At 48.0% G+C, this 17,369-nt stretch overlaps 1 protein-coding gene across 4 annotated transcripts in view; it reads left to right on the top strand.

Annotated features, from left to right (window-relative positions):
• Positions 1–9,121: 9,121 nt before the first annotated feature.
• RNF165 (ring finger protein 165) overlaps positions 9,122–17,369 on the top strand; it is a 136,573-nt gene continuing 128,325 nt past the window's right edge. For all 4 annotated transcript variants that reach the window (XM_039545024.1, XM_039545023.1, XM_039545021.1 and 1 more), the window contains exon 1: positions 9,122–9,316. The gene's annotated coding sequence lies outside the window, so the exon portion shown is untranslated. The remainder of the gene's footprint in view (positions 9,317–17,369) is intronic.

Consider the following 17,369-nt stretch of genomic DNA (forward strand, 5'->3'; position numbering starts at 1 on the left):
TGGATTGTGGATAAAAGCGCTAATGCGGTCCTTAGATGTATAAACGGGAATATCGAGCAGGATTAGGGATGTGGTATTCCCCATGTATGCTGCATTGGTGAGGCAGTTATTGGAACACTGTGTCCAGTTCCGATGCCTAATTTTAAAAAGGATGTTGGAAAAACAGCGGGTTTAGAGAAGGTTACAAGAAATTTTCAGTGTCAGGAAAACACCCTTACAATGGGAGACTTAAGGAACTCAATCTATTTAGTTTGTTGAAAAGAAGGTTAAGAGGTGATTTGATCATGGTCTGTAAGTACCTACTCAGGTCGATGGTTTCTGATACCATCACTCTCTTCAATCTAGCAGAGAAAGACCAAACAAGAGCCTGTGGATGAGAGCTGAAGCTAGAAAAATTCCAACTGGATATAAGGTGCAAAATGTTAACAGTGAGGGTAATTAAGCACTGGAACAGCTTCCCAAGCTGTGGAGTGGATTCTTCATCACTTGGAGTCTTTAAATCAGTAGCGGATGGCTTTCTAAAAGGTATTCTCTAGTAGAGGGGTAGGCAACCTATGGCACACATGCCGAAGGCAGCACGCAAGCTGATTTTCAGTGGCACTCACACTGCCTGGGTCCTAGCCACCAGTCGCGGGGGGGAGGCTCTGCATTTTAATTTAATTTTAAATGAAGCTTCTTAAACATTTTAAAAACCTTATTTACTTTACATACAACAATAGTTTAGTTATATATTATAGACTTATAGAAAGACACCTTCTAAAAACGTTAAAATGTATTACTGGCACGCAAAACCTTAAATTAGAGTGAATAAATGAAAACTCGGCACACCACTTCTGAAAGGTTGCCGACCCCTGCTCTAGTTCAACCACAAGTGAAAAGCTTGATGCAGGAATTCCTGGGAGAAATTCTATGGCCTATGTTATGCAGAAAGTCAGATTGAATTATTATAATGGTCCCTTCTTGCTTTAATATGTATGAAAATTGTTTTAGGAAAGAATAACAAAGCTAGTGTACCAGGATCTATCCTTGAGAAGGCACCCAAATGGGGGAGAAAGATGGGTTGCTGACAGCGGAGATCCACTCTGTAACTAAGCCATGGAATGACCCCTGCCAGAAGTACATTAACAATCAGTACTGGGTAGAGGGATCTAAAGGCACCCTACCAGTCAGTTTGTATGAAGCAGCACTTACTGGTCTGAGCATGGGACTGAGAGCCAAGAACTCCTGACTTCCCATATTACTTCTGCCACTGACTTGCTATGTGGCCTTGGGCATATCACTTGAGCTCAATATTCAAAATTCCGATGCTAACATTTGCATGGAGCGTTGTGCATGCACAGTGCCTTGGGTGTGTGCGAATCAGGGGTATATGCATACACCTCAATATCTGTGCATCCACATCTCAGACTTGTGAATGCTCATGCGGAAACTGGACACGCACAAAAGTGTGCGGGCACTTTAACAAGTGCGCGTTTAAAAATGTTGAGCTTTAACCTCTCTGCCCATTTCTCCTCGTGTAAAATGGGGAGAATGATCCTTCCTTTCCCACCAGCCGAGTTCTGAGGATTGGCTCATGCTCATGCAGCACTTGCAGGAGCCAAATGTTGTTGTTGTTGTCGTCACACTGTCTGGAGTGGTTCATCCCGTGAGTGCCAATCTCAGGGCAGACAGTCATAAAGCAGGGCAGACACCCCAACCTGGCGGTATGTTCTACCACTAGATTTCACCAAACCGTTAGCAAACGTGAACTCCTGAAGCACTATAACAGCCAGTGGGCACTCCAGGGTATGTTGCCACTCAGGCAAGCCGGATTTAGTGGTAATTGGTTGCCATACACCAAAGATCACAAAAGATTCAGGTTGCTCCTGGTCCCAAGAAACCAGTTACTTATTTCAGGTCAATTTGTATCTGAGGCCTTGGCTACACTGGCGCTTTACAGCGCTGCAACTTTCTCGCTCAGGGGTGTGAAAAAACACCCCCCTGAGCACAGCAAGTTACAGTGCTGTAAAGCGCCAGTATAAACAGTGCCCCAGCACAGCTCCCAGTGCTGTAAGCTAATCCCCTCGTGGAGGTGGAGTACCTGCAGCGCTGGGACAGCTCTCTCCCAGCGCTGGCGCCGCGACCACACTTGCACTTCAAAGCGCTGCTGCGGGAGCGCTCCCGCGGCAGCGTTGTACAGCTGCAAGTGTAGCCATACCCTTAGATTTCACACTAAAGACAACGCTTGTAACCAATCCTATGGTAAACTACCTAAGGATTTATTAACCAGAAAAAAGAAATGAGAGAGTTATTTACAGGTTAAAGCAGGCAACATACATACACAAATGAGCTACAGTCTATGGTTCCGAAGGTGACAGAGTGGCTAGCACTGAATGTTAGGTCTAACCCAGGTTGACCCTGGGGATCTCTGCTTCTGTTTCCTAGCTCCAGCCCTGTGAGGGTCCAAACACCAAAAGAGAGAGAGAAAAGATTTCTTGTGTTCCTGTTTATCTCCTTCCAGCATTCAAGCTGATGGAATGCACTTTCTTGCACGTAGCCTCTTCATGGGTGTGAGAGGGCCATTAACCAAGTCTTTGTATCGTGATGTTCCACAATGGCCCATTTAGTTTTGATAGTCCTTCTTGATGGGCGGTGGGTGGGGTGTTCCTCTTGACGGGGTTCACAGGTTCAGAGCTGGCATTTTTACAGTTAGAAAGCAAAATGTACATATTACCGTATAGCACGGGATACAGACATTGCGAGTGAAATTAATGCATGCAGCAACTGACTAGGATTCTGTAGAGTCGAAACACTAAACGCATTCTTTCAGGTCTAACACCTATCTTGAACAATACTACCATACAGGTGAGCTAAGTTCCCTGTAAGTTGCGTGGCTGCACAGCCATGCAGCAGCCTATTTACCACTGTGCAGGCACTTAGGGAATACCCCCCCGACCCCCACCTAGCCCAGCCCCCAACCTGCTGCGGGAGGGGCGATCCTTCCCCAGCCCCAACTCACCCTGTGGCCCGGACCTGCCGCGGCCGGAGTGGCATGGACCCAGCCATGGCCGGATCAGGCCCAGGCATGGCCTGAGGTGTGGCCAGGGTCAGCCCAACCCTGGAGTGGCCTGGACCCAGGCGCCCACCCAGGCGGCCCTCCCCCAGCCTAGACCTGTTGGGGTCAGAGGAGGGGCACCTATCCTGCAGCCCCAGCCCCAGAGCTCCCGCAGTGGGGAGAGGCGCCTCTCCCCCACAGCCCAGGTGCTGCTGTGGGGAGAGAGTGCTGGAGGGAGTCCTCTCTCCCCGCCGTAGCTCTGGAGCATCCTTCTGCACCTCAAACCCCTCATCCCCGGCCCCACCCCAGAGCCCACACCCCCAGCCAAAGCCCTCACCCCTTGCTCCCAACCCGCTGTCCCAGCCCTGAGCCTCTCATCCCCGGCCCCACCCCAGAGCCCCACCTGCAGCCAGAGCCCTCACCCCCTGCACCCAATCCTTAGGTCCAGCCCTGAGCCCCTCATCCCCGGCCCCACCCTAGAGCCCACCCCCCTAGCCGGAGCCTTCACACACCAGAACCCCAACCCTCTGCCCCAGTCCTCAGCCCCCTCCTACAAGAATTCCTCAGCCCGACCCCCACCCCATGAATTTTGTTATGTTTGTGATGTGTACGGACTCACAGATCGTGCCCACTCTTGGCCCCGTGCGGTCCGTGGGGGGTGCCCCTTTCAGTGCGACAGCCCTTCTCGGGGGTCCACTCTCTCGGGGTCAGGCCCTTCCACCTCCTGGAGCCGCACCTCTCTGAGCCTTAGCACACTTGTTTCTCGCCATGGGCCCCCTCAGGGAGTCCACGCGCTCTGGACCCCTGGGGCCTCCTCACCCCCGAAGGGGTTGATGCAACCCTGTTTTCTAGACCAGAGTGACTCTCAGCCAGCATAGAACAGGAGGGTTTATTGAGAGTTGAACCCAGCACAGGAAACTCTCAGGGCCTCAGGCTTGGCCTCTCACACTAACAGCACATCCCAGTCCCCCTGCAGCCAGGTGGGCTCTGCCTGCTTCCCCTCGCCAGCCCCTCGCCCCCCTGCTTCCCAGCTGGGCCTCCGATATCCCCCGGCCTCAAGCTCCGCCTCTGTCCATTGTCTTCTTTCCAGGTAAACAGGGTCATAAACAGGGTCATAAACAGGACGGCCTGGGTCTCCTCTCCTCTCAGCTCTCCTCTGGCTGGAACCGGCTGGTCAGGTCACCAGGGTCCTCTCTCTGCAGCCCATTGTCCTCCCACTGGCCAGAACCGGCTGTGTCTCCTAAGCTGGGTCTCCGGGTCACCAGTCACCGGGGTCTCCGTCCTCCAGGCCCTTGGCTGGGGTCCCGAGTCCCTCTCCGGTCCTCTGTAACAACAAACTCCCTCTCCCCTCACCTCGTTAAACCAGTAACACCCAGGGACATTGAGTCCCACCCCCTGTGCATGCAAACCACTGGAAAACACAGAAAACCCCAAGAAAATCCCCCACTTCGTCACAGTCACACCTCACCTCCATATTGGTGCATATAACAAAATTCATTCCGCACATGGGTGGGAAAAATCAGAGGGAACCCTGCAGGTGAGCTGGTCTGGTGTCCAGCTATGAATTTATCAGTGCTCAGCCCTGGCAAGAGCTGCTCTGCCAGTGTCACAGTTGCATTAACCAATGTAATGGCAACACACTGTCCTCCTTTCTTCTCAGTTACATCCAGGCCTGGGCACCATGGAACATAAGCTACATGTTATGTGGAATTTTAGTTAGTCCAGAATGGTGAGTAGATGGCTTGGTGCAACCACGTCCTCACTTCATCCACTGCAGGCTGACTGGTTGTAAGCTGTGCAGGGCCCGTACAAAGATTGGTGGGACAATGCACTCTTTGGGGGAGTGATTTTGAAAGCACACGAACGTGTTGCATGTTAATTGGTCCGTATAGACCCAGCTGGTGTGCTTTAACGTGGTGCTGTTTGGAACAGCAGACTGGCAGGGTCAACACGGGTCAATTAATGCGTAACACATTCTCACACTTTAGAAATCACACTCCTGAAGAGCACATTACCCCACCGTGTAGACAAGCCTGAAGACTTGATTTTCATTCTGCCGACCTTGTTGTTGCCGTACAAAAAGAGCTGAACGACTGCCTGTGCTCGAAGACGTAGACAAAGCTTAAATCTATCAGCCTCAGACCTTTGAGAGGAAGGATGATTCAGCAGTTAAGATACTAGCCAGAGACTGGTGTTCAATTCCTTGCTCTGCCACAGACTTTGTGTTTGACCCCGGGCCAGTTACGTAGTCTCCCTGTTCCTCATGTGTAAACTGGGGAGAATGGAACTTTACCTCACAGGGGTGTTGTGAGGATAAATACACAAAGGAATGTGTAGTGCTATGGTAATGGGGCCCATATAAGTCCCATAGATAGGCAGTTTTGAATTTAATTAGAGATGGGCCTGAACTGTAAAAATCTGATCTGGATTCAAACTGTACCAGGTCTGTCTCTAGTCTCACTGAGGTAGTTCTATCCAGTATTACATCTCTGCCACTCCTGCTGACTTTGACAAAGGGCTTTATTCTGTCCTCCATTACAGCACCCATCCAGAGTCACTCCACTGAAGTCAAGATCAAGAGAGTTACTCTGGATTTACACCCATGTCACTAGGAGCAGAATTTGGGCCTGGCATTTCTTCCCCCTCATGCAGTGCTGATTAAGGAGCCATTTTTGGCAGTCAAAACAACTGTAAATTGTAAACTGTAAACTGCCTACCCCGTGAAGCAGAGCTACACAATCCTAAGCAGAATGGCTCGGATTTGCAAAACGACGCATGCATTTTGTGCATACACATTGTGTAATGTGGGCCTCTCTGCTCAGGATGAATTTAAAGCCATTTAACCATTCTGAAGGCCCGAGTGGGAGGGAAAATGAGAGCATCTTTGCTGATAAGAACTGGCAGCCCTGTAGGAATCAAGTTCATTAGACTCTCATCAGGAAAGGCCATTTGACTATTCACTCAAAATGCACTGCTGATTTGATGAGCTGAGGCATCTGTTTTGCTTGGGATGGATTTTGACAAACAGCTTCCTTGCGTACCTAATGCACAAGCTCCTTCTATGAGCTTCCTAAGGAAATCCAGGGTTTCACTGATCTCCTCTAAGCGAATAACCTTGACCTTTCCAACTGGGGTTTTCCTGATCTTCGAGAGGCAGAATGCCACCAAGCTCAGGTCACTGTTTTCTAGCAGAGTCCACCTTCGAATTTCGTTGCTGCTCCCAGTGACCTACCTCTCTGTTAGCAGATCGTGATTTCCTTTGTGGGCCATTAACTTCGATAAAGCAGTGAGCAGTTGCGCTTTTCCCTCTGAGGTCCCAGAAGTGTTACAACATTATTAAATGTTTTAGGGGTTTTTTTGGGGGTGGGGGAGGGGTTTGTTTTCACTTTGGACTGAATTATAGGGCAAGTAAACACATTCTGACTGAAAAAAGCTGAGCAGTGGACACAGCCTCTGAGTTTCAGCTTATACCTTTTATTCTTAGCACCTGGATTTTCCAGGGGCCTCAATTCATACTCCACACTTGCACCCACCATTGCTTTCAGGCACAATTTGGTTCAAACTTGTGCAGGCATCGCTGGTGGCATTTAGGCCTGTTTTGTGGGTACAGGAAGGTATTTAAGGGCCCAGATCGTGCCTGAGCCCCTTGCAAAGGCACAAGGGAAGGGAAAAGGGCAAAGGTTTGGAAAAAATGACCGTTCTTGAGCTCCGCTGAGCACAAGGTTTTGCTTTTTGCTGGCCCCTGTAAAACTAGCTGTAGGAAAAGGGCTAGGGAGAGCTAGGAAGGAGGAGGGATCATGACTTCAGGACTGGCCAATGGAACTGGCCATGCTGAGAGAGGGGGCATGCTGCAACCTCTAATAAGAGTGTCTTCACTGCAGAGTAGCCCAGGTGATCAGCACCTTGTCTGAGGACCCGGGTTAGCTTAGCCCAGGTGTGAGCAGCCACACTGCAAAGCTCTACCCAAGCCAATGTCCTCACTGCTGCCATGTGCACAGGGGCGGCTCTAGGTATTTTGCCGCCCCAAGCTCGGCAGACAGGCTGCCTTCGGCGGCTTGCCTGCGGGAGGTCCCCGGTCCTGTGGATTCGGCGGCACGCCTGCAGGAGGTCCGCCTAAGCCACGGGACCAGCAGACCATCCGCAGGCATGCTGCCGAAGGCAACCTGCCTGCCGTCCTCGTGGCAACCGGCAGAGCGCCCCCCCCGTGGCTTGCCGCCCCAGGCACGCGCTTGGCATGCTGGTGCCTGGAGCTGCCCCTGCGTGTGCACCCTCTGTGTGTGTTGCTAGGACTCTGCGGGCACATCCCATGGTTCTTTGTGCTGCAGTAAACTTGTCTGTCCCTCTGGCACATGAGGGGAATTGTGGGAAGGCACCGGAGGACTATCAGCACTTGAGTGATGTCGCCTGCGTCCCAATGGGTGGGCTACCAGCCCAAGTAAACGTGGTACCTGGGCTGTCACTCACATCCCCAGCAGGAGCAGCTAGCCTGGGATGAAAGCACCGGGTAACTCAGGTGAGAGGCTTTTGTGTGTGGACTGGAGAGGTGTTAGTGGACTGTTTTCAGTAAAGATAGACCCTAGAAGGCGGCGGCGGCTGCTGCTGCTGCTGCTGCTGCTGCACTGCCTGGGAACTCCAGGCAGCGCTGAGCCTGCCTGCCACCTGGAGTGTGCAGCTGAGGCTCTGTTGCAAGTCTGAGCCTCCCAGGCACAACAGAGCCCTAGAGGACGCCATGACTTGCCTGCTTATTTGCACCCACTTTTTACATTTATTTCATTGCCGACTCAAAACTGGGGGAGGGGAAGAGAATTAGAGGCTTGTTTTAAAAGGCCCATCTCTTTTGGGAAAGCTGAAGATTTGCCATCAGCTAAAGAAACAGCTACGGGGAGGGGGGGGCGGCACGGGGAGAGGAGAGAAGAGAAAGAGCACTCACAATTGGCATTGCAGCCCAAGGCACATGGTTTTAGTTAGAACTAAATTTAACTTGCATAAGCTTTAGGCGTGTACTGTGAGGCCGCACATCCACTTCTCCTGCTTCCTTCTCTCCAGCCATGTGAAATGGCAGTGGAAAAAAGTAAAAAAGACAATCTGCCTCCTGGAAGGGGAGGACAGGGTTCTGATTGGACCTGGGAGGAAGGAGACCTGCGATTCTGTTCCTGACTCTGCTCGTTGTGTCCCCTTGGGCGAGTCACTTTCCTTCGCTTCCGTTTCCCCAGCTCCAAGATGGAAATAATACTTAGTGCAGCCACTCCCCCCTCCCGCTGGAAAAGTGACAATTGCATAAAAATTTTTCCTCAGCTTCTGCATATTGATGATAGGGAGTTCCTTGGATACTGCAAATACTGAGGGCTCTGAGGTGAGTTATTAAAGGCAACCTCTCTGCGTACTTCCCAGGGTTATTGTGAAGGGGAATTCATTAATGCCTCTAAAATGCTTCGAAATCTGTCCTCCCATCCTGCTATCCTTCTATCTGTCCATCTCATCACTGTGCTTGTGATGGTTAGTGGCATTTGTTTATAGAAAAGTAAGTAGGCAAGTGCTTCTCCTTCGCTGTGTAGCTTTGGAGATGAGGAAAAACTACCTGTATCATCCAATGTTTTTCTGGCTGCTTATTATTTGTGTAAGTCTTAGTCATGGATCCCAGCAGCAAAATCTAGATCCCAGCTAGGGGGAGTTTAGTTCCAGGGTTTTGGTGTAACCCACTAAAGAGATAGGGCTGGACATGACATTTCCCTCCAGGTCTGAACTTCCCCGAAGTTCATGTCGGGGTTTTGTGTGGGGCCCATCTCTCATAGGCCTATCTCATCAGTGATTGCACCTTCACTGCGCACCTGTCCTGCACCACTTGCAGGAGGCGATAGTTTTAAATAGGAGCTGTCTTTGAGGCCCAACTGCCAGTGAGAAGTCATCGTGAAAATGAGCCATGGCTCCCAAACAAAGCTATCAAAATGTATCATCAGAAAACAAGGCATCAGATTCTAATCTTGATGACACCAGCACCAATCCAGAATAAACATCAGCTCTGGATTTATGCTGTCATAAGTGAGATCACAATACCACCTGAGTTTTTTTTTTTTAAATCTGTCTCAGATCAGCTGTAGTCTAAAAATGCTTTACAAGAGCTTGGAGATGCAGCGTTAGGATCTTAAAGACTATCCGCCTGCATCCAGCCCTCCCCTGCCATGTGGTGCAGTAGTGGGGTAGCATGCTCCCAGGAGTCCGAGTGAGAGCCTTCTAAAGCTCCGAATGAACCTGAAGATAATCAGGGCTCCAGCACTTCAGAAGGTATGTCCGTCAAAGTCAGTGAGCAGCCAGCGATTTCTGCATTCACTGAGCTGCAAACATTGTGGCTTTCGTTTGCCTGGCAGGAAAAGAGCTGTGAAATCTATGCAGATTCCTCCTCCTCTTGTTGTTCTTGTTAAATCCACATTTTTTTTTTTAGCCTGGCCTTTAATAGAAATCTCCTAATAACATTTATAAACTCACTTATAACAAGTGTTCATTAGTCATCTCAGTGATGATCCTAGGCAAGACATTTGTAATTTGACGTCAGAAAAGAGATTTAGGGACTTGGGAAATGATTTCATTCTATACCAGAATTACAGGGTATGGGGCTAATACAATGTATAATTCGCTTTGGCAGCTCAGGGGATGAGTGATTATTTTATATATTTGGCAGAAAATAAGAGCATTTCTTAATCATGAATGGTGTTATATTCCCTGTAAACTGCAGTATTATGAATCATGAGTCTATAAACATCTCACCTCCTGCATGCTCAGTTTTTCATGGTGAAACCTAAATGGCCAAACTTTTTGGCCTGAGGGCCACATCTGGGTGGGGAAATTGTATGCAGGGCCATGAATGTAGGGCTAGGGCAGGGGGTTGGGGTGTGGGAGGGAATGTGGGGTGTAGGAGGGGGTGCGGTGTGCAGGAAGGGGCTCAGGGCAAGGGGTTGAGGTGTGGGAGGGGGCTCAGGGCGGGGGGCTCTGGTGTGGCAGGGGGCTCAAGGCAGAGGGTTGGGGGCTCAGGGCAGGGGTTGGGGTGCAGGAGGGTGCGGGGTGCAGGAGGGGGCTCAGGGGAGGGGGTTAGAGGGCTATATAAGTAAAAGACTAAAAAATCGTGATTGTCCCTATAAAATTGGGATATCTGGTCACCCTACCGTGGGCTGTAGTTTGCCCTTCCCTGGGCTAGATTCTGCTACCCTTGCTGTGTCTGATTAGTACCTTATTCCATGAGTAGACTCTTGAAACCAACAGGATGACTCACAGTGTGAGCAAAGGCAGCAGAATCAGGCTTGGACCATGCCCGAAGCTAAGCATCCTCCTCTCCCACTGAGATCAACGGGAGTTGCTGGGCGTTCCGCACCATTCAGGGTCATGGGTTTAGAACCTGAAGCTGCACCATAGAAGGGAGCATCGGTGCAAACTAACAGTGCCCTGGTCATGACCTGGTATGACAACGTCTAGGAAAGAGAAGGTAGTTCAGCCTCCATGTCCCATTCAGTCTTCGGTCACTACTGAGCTTGCCAAATGTCATAGGTAAAGGAGGTCAGGACTAGATGATCACAGTGGTCTCTTCTGGTTTTATAATCTATAGTGAAGTGTGTGGTACATGCCCATTGTTTAATGGCACCTACTGTAGAATGGTTTGGATGAGGATATGCTGATCATCACAGCTAAGTGAAATCACAGGGAGAGTTTAGGGACGCAGTATGTAATGACCCAAGCCCTTTCTTGGAATTTAATATATCAGAAGGTTTCATGTAACAAGTAACTAGACTGTAAACTTTTCTAATAATTGGAGATATACCAATCTCCTAGAACTGGAAGGGACCTTGAAAGGTCATTGAGTCCAGCCCCCTGCCTTCACTAGCAGGACCAATTTTTGCCCCAGATCCTTAAGTGGTCTTCTCAAGGATTGAAACTCACAACCCTGGGTTTAACAGGCCAATGCTCAAACCACTGAGCTATCCCTCCCCCTGGTCATGTCTTGATGTTCAGATACCCTCTCGTGTTAAGCAAGAGTGGTGCTTAAAGTGTGCGACTACATCCTATAGTAGAGGCAGTGTGGTCTGAGGGTTAGGGCAACAAATGGGGCTGTGGGCAGGGACGGCTTTAGGCCGATTCCCCCGAATTGGGCCCTGCGCCTAAGAGGGCCCCGCACCCTAAAGAAGAGCGCCTAACTTTTTAATTTTTACTCACCCGGCAGTGGTCTGGGTCTTCGGCGGCACTCTAGCAATGGGTCCTTCAGTGCCGCCGAAGACTCGGACCGCCTCCGGGTATTCGAATTGGGCCCCGCGCTTCCTAAAGCCGGCCCTGGCTGTAGGAGTCCTGGTTTCTATTTGCAGCGTTGTCAATGGCCTGCTGGATGGGTGTGGGTAAGTCACTCTCAGGAATGTGCTTTGAGTTCCTCAGATGCAAAAGACTATGTAGATGTTAGGTTCATTATCCCAGCTATAAAAAATGTGAGCGTGGTATAAGTGCCACAAATGCTCTGCCAAAAGAGGAAGAGAGAGTGTGTGTGTGTGTGTGTGTGTGTGTGTGTGTGTGTGTGTGTGTGTGTGTGTGTGTGTGTGTGTGTGTGTGTAGGGGCCATGTGTTTCATGAATAGACAATGAGTACAAAGGAAAAACAGGTGTTACTTGACCCCGCAAGCAAGTTATTTCTACCAGCCTTTTCTAAAGCATAACACAACTGACCAAGATCAGGCGACTCCAAAGTAATTGATACCCTGAACCCGGCCCTCTTATTTCATGTCTCTGTCTCCTATTGCACTGGGCAGTAGCATCTACTTTTCTTTCTATGTTACACACCCCAGGACAGTAATTAGAGATACCTACAGTACTTACAGTCCTTATGCAGGCAAAGTTTCCACTGAAATCTGGGATTTTGGCTAAATGATAGTAGGATTTTGGTCTTTAATATGGAAAAGGATAGGTCCACCAATGGCTATTAGTTAAGATGGTTAGGGATGTCCCATGCTCTGGGTGTCCCTAAATCTCTGACAGCCTGAAGCTGGGACTGGTTGACAGAGGATGGATAACTTAATACATTGCCCAGTTCTGGTCATTCCCTCTGAAGCATCTGGCACTGGCTACTGTAGGAAGACAGGATACTGGGGTAGATGGACCTTTGGTCTGACCCCTAGAGATCAAACTTGTTAAGACCTTAAAATAAAATTTAGCTATTTGCTCTTATAAACATTAGGCTGGCTGTTTCATTCAGCCTTCCCTGGCTTACATGGAAACTGCTGTAGTATGCTTGGTCTATGCTTAAAACTTAGATCGACATAGCTACTTTGCTCAGGGGTGTGAAAAATCCACACCTCTGAGTGCCATAGTGATGCCAACCTACCTCTTGTGTAGATGCAGCTAGGTGGATGGAAAAATGCCTCCATCAACCTTGCTACCGTCGCTCGGAGAGGAGGAGTTCCTAGGGGGATGGAGAACCCCCTTCCATTGCCTTAGTCTGTATCTCCACTATGGGAAAACAACAGCACAGGTACGGCACTGTAAATATGTTGCTATACTACCTGGGGTGTAGTCATTCTTCCGCTCTACTCTGCGCTGGTCAGGCTCAGCTGGAGTATTGTGTCCAGTTCTGGGCACCGCATTTCAAGAAAGATGTGGAGAAACTGGAGAGGGTCCAGAGAAGAGCAACAAGAATGATTAAAGGTCTAGAGAACATGACCTATGAAGAAAGGCTGAAAGAATTGGGTTTGTTTAGTTTGGAAAAGAGAAGACTGAGAGGGACATGATAGCAGTTTTCAGGTATTTAAAAGGGTGTCATCAGGAGGAGGGAGAAAACTTGTTCACCTTAGCCTCTAAGGATAGAACAAGAAGCAATTGGCTTAAACTGCAGCAAGGGAGGTTTAGGTTGGACATTAGGAAAAAGTTCCTAACTGTCAGGGTGGTTAAACACTGGAAAAAATTGCCTAGGGAGGTTGTGGAATCTCCATCTCTGGAGATATTTAAGAGTAGGTTAGATAAATGTCTATCAGGGATGGTCTAGACAGTATTTGGTCCTGCCATGAGGGCAGGGGACTGGACTTGATGACCTCTCGAGGTCCCTCCCAATCCTAGAGTCTATGAATCTATGGCCTTAGCTTGAAGTGGTACATTGTGGGCTGATCTACACTAGAAAACTCGACTGGCCCAGATATGTCGCTCAGGGGTGTGAAAAAATCCACACCTTGAGCGACATAATGAAGCTGACCCAAGTCCCTTTGTGGACAGTGCTAGGCCAACAGAAGAATTCTTCCATCAACCTAGCTGCCGTCTGTTGGGGAGGTAGATTACTTATGCCGATGGGAGAACCCCTCCTGTTGGTGTAGAGTGACTACACTAAAGTGCTACAGTGGCACAGCTGTGCCCCATCGTGTTTCAAGTGTACACAAGCCCTGTGTGTCAAGCATAATCCTGGTAAGTGTCTGAGTATAACAACAGACCTCGTCTGTAATGCAGTCTAATATGTACAGTCTGGCATCTTTATTACTTGTGCATGAATTTTGTGCTGGTGGAAGATGCCATCCTAGATGAATTCTGAGTTAGTTGGTGCAGCCCACCAAAGGAACAAAAGATCTGCCCCTCTAGTGAGGGGAGGGCCCATAAATCCCACAAGTCAACTCATCATAAGGGACTAAGAAAGACTGACAGCCCTGGGGAATGAAGGGCTCTATTTAATCCCAAGCAGCTATATCACAGATTGTGACAGCACAGTCTTCTCCAGAGGGCCGGGACCTCATTGCGAAGGGACTGCCTTGACACAGGCAGAGAGGCTTTAGCTTCCATACCCATTCCATTCTTTGCCTCCGTGCTGAGATTGTCAGCAAGACTACCAGTCAACGTCAGCTGGTTTGCTGGTTTTGTGATGACCCGTCTGCTGGGCAACAGATCGAGATCACGGATTCATTTCATGTAAGCCACTGAATAGTCACAGCACCATAACTACTTTTCAGTCACTACTAAGCTAAGAGTTTCAGCTGAGATGCAGAAGACTCTGTAGGCCATTACTCATCCCTACGCCATCCTGGTCTGCATTTGACTTATACATTTAATATATTAATGAATGGCCACCTACGCCTCCAACAAGGTGAAACTTTCACTGTTCACCCACACCTGCGAGGTGAAACATGGCAGCTGATGAACAGTGAACAGGAATATTACACAGCAGTTGACATAGGAAGTGACTAATACCGTAGCCAAATGAAACAGCCAGAGATATATTTAGGAAGAGAGAATATAAGGATTTATAACTCAAATGCTTACAAAAGTGCCATTAAATATTTAATGACCTGAAGTGGTCAGGACCATGGGATCTGAAAGACGGCACTATGATAACATGGGGCTCTATAATATCATGCCGGTTCAGTACAAATTCAGAAAGAAGAATGTTACCTACTGAATCACTATTTTCTGCACCTCTTAGATGTTCCTTGGTGAACCCTCAGCCTAATCCTGAATAACTACAGGATCACTGCATAAAGTAGTATCTCTGTTATATGTTGATATCAGGTGTGGCTTTCCTTAGAACAAATAGTTCCCCTTAATTGTCTGCCTTAAAACCATAAGATGGCAGCAGCCATCTTACATGAGTCTATCTGAAAAAAAAAATGCAGCTTGTTTGTGATGTGCAGCTGGTGTTCTTTAAATTATTGCAGAATTCTGAGTGCAACAGTGGTCTGTCATGTTACCCTCAGCGTGACCCTAGTGTAATGTCATTTGGTGCAGTAGTCACATTTATTTTACAAACAGCAAGTCCTTTTGGTTCTCCCAAGACTATAGTGAATCTAAGACTTGGCAAAAGACTGTAAATATAATATTGCCAATCCCAAAGGTTGAAAAATTACATGTCACGCCCCCAAAATTGTGAGATTATCTTAAAAATCATGAGATACAAATTTCAGAGGGGTAACTGTGTTAGTCTGTATCAGCAAAAACAACGAGGAGTCCTTGTGGCACCTTAGAGACTAACAAATTTATGCCCAAATAAGCTTATGCCCAAATAAATGTGTTAGTCTCTAAGGTGCCACAAGGACTTCTCATTGTTTTTGAGATACAAATATTTGTTCTTGTTGTTTGCTTTCTGGGTTTTGAGTCTTTAGAGTTCACTTGGGCCACGTTTCCAAGCATTTCTCTGTGACCCTGAGGGTCAGAAACTTCTTTTAAAAATAAAAAAAAGAAAAGCTGAGATTCTTTCAGAGTCACACGAATCTGGGAGCTGAGACTTTAGAAAAAACACCAAATAATGTAAGACTTTTGATACAGTGCTGCCAGCTCTTGCAGTTTTAATTACCAATGTGTAATTAACATCAGACTCATCTATGAAAGTATTCAGTGTTCTGCCCTTGCCATGTAAGAGGGCAGGTAGCGTTTTCTAAATGGCCTCATTTGGTATGAATAATAAAATGTTTGGAGACCTAAACACACAGGACTATGTAATTTGGAAATGGAAATCACAGAAAAAGAACCCAAAACATACTGATTATAATTCTCATGATTTTTAAGCCAATCTTTTGATTTTTGAGGACCTGACTCATGATGGGGTTGGCAATCAGTGCCACAGACTTCCAAATAAAAGGGACTCACAGGTACAGGAATTTGGGGTGTGGGTAGGTCTATTCAGCTGCCTGCACCAACTCCAATCTAACAAAGCTCCAGGCTAAGAAAAAGATTTCAGTATAACCCCTCCCTTTTCATACATTCTCTGCTTGCTACTAAGCTTTCCTCCTTAGTTTCAGCATGGACTGCAGCCATTAACTACAGCCACTGGGGTTGGAGTTTCACCTTTGTTGCTAATAGTTACCAGCATCAGACAGTTAAAAGATAATCAGCCAAATTCATCCCTGAAGGCAGCTAACTAACATTAGAGATGAGTCGGGACTGGGATGCTGGAACCAGACTCTCTGGCACTTTGGAGAAGTTCAGAGTCAAACTGGGTAGCCTGGGCCCTTTGTTATTAATTATTATTATATGTATTGTGGTAGTGCCTAGGAGACCCAGTCATGGACAAACAGTACAAGCATCAGTAATTGTACAAACACATAAAAAAAAAAGACAGTCCCTGTTCTAAAGAGCACATGCTGGCTTTGTGCGTGAGTGACTGAGCGTGATGTTGCTCACCATTGGCTGACAGACATAGAGGATAAAAGGCCTACTAATGGTAACGCCAACAGGAGCTCTATATTAGCTTAAGTGATTAGGGGCTTGTGCTTGTGGGGCTGAAGGACCAGCGTTCTCCTCATCCCAGCACCTGGGAAGCATGTATATGATTTATGTAATAATAATGTCTGTTGTTGGGAGCACACTGATGTGCTAGACTATCTGTAATTAATAATAATGCTTAGCACTTTTCATCCAGTGCTTTCAAAGACCTTTACAAAGAAAAGGGAGCATCAGCAGCTATGTGGTAGAACCAGGTCTCCCAACACTTAAATCAAGTGCCCTATCTACTGTACCAATACTCCACATACATCTGCCTGGACTTCAGTTGATAATCTAAGGCTCAGTTCTGCAAGATGATTGAAATTTTTCTGTCAAAACTTTTTTGACAGAAAATTGGGGTTTTGACTAAATGAAATTTTTTTCCAAAAAGTGTCTGCTTTCCACAGAAAATTATTATTATTGTCGTTGTTGTTGTCAAAATCTGTCAGCTGAAAACTGACATATTTCAACCAAAAAAGGGGAGTTGTAATTTGCTCCTTGTGTGCCATTTTCTTCTATGTGCTAGGATTTTCCAGGTGGACTACATTTCCCATAAGGCAGGGTTTCTTAAACAGGGGGTGCCGCTTCTGTACAGAAAGCCCCTGGCGGGCCGGGCCAGTGTGGTTACCTGCCCCGTCCGCAGGTCTGGCCGATCGCGGCTCCCACTGGCCGTGGATCGCTGCTCCAGGCCATTGGGAGCTGCTGGAAGTGGCGGCCAGTAAGTCCCTCGGCCTGCGCCGCTTCCAGCAGCTCCCATTGGCCCGGAGCAGCGATCCGCAGCCAGTGGGAGCCGTGATCAGCCAGACCTGTGGATGGGGCAGGTAAACAAACCGGCCCAGCCCGCCAGCGGCTTTCCCTACAGAAGTGGCAACCCCTGTTTGAGAAACCCTGCCATAAGGCATCCATTGCCAGGGACTCCATGACTCAGAGCTTCTCATCACCAAGAGGGGACATCTTGATGCAGTGTGGAAGATGTAGTCCAGCTGGACATGAGGCACAAACTATAAATCTCATTTGCAATCAAAATATTTCTGGTTTTGGCATAAAACAAAACTTCTGTGTTAAATTTTGATGAAACCAAGTTTTGTTGTTGTTGCAAATTTCCATGAGAAATTTTTATTTCCGACCAGCCGTAG

This window comes from Mauremys reevesii, linkage group 6, assembly GCF_016161935.1.
Source record: "Mauremys reevesii isolate NIE-2019 linkage group 6, ASM1616193v1, whole genome shotgun sequence".
NCBI classification, from domain to species: domain Eukaryota; kingdom Metazoa; phylum Chordata; order Testudines; family Geoemydidae; genus Mauremys; species Mauremys reevesii.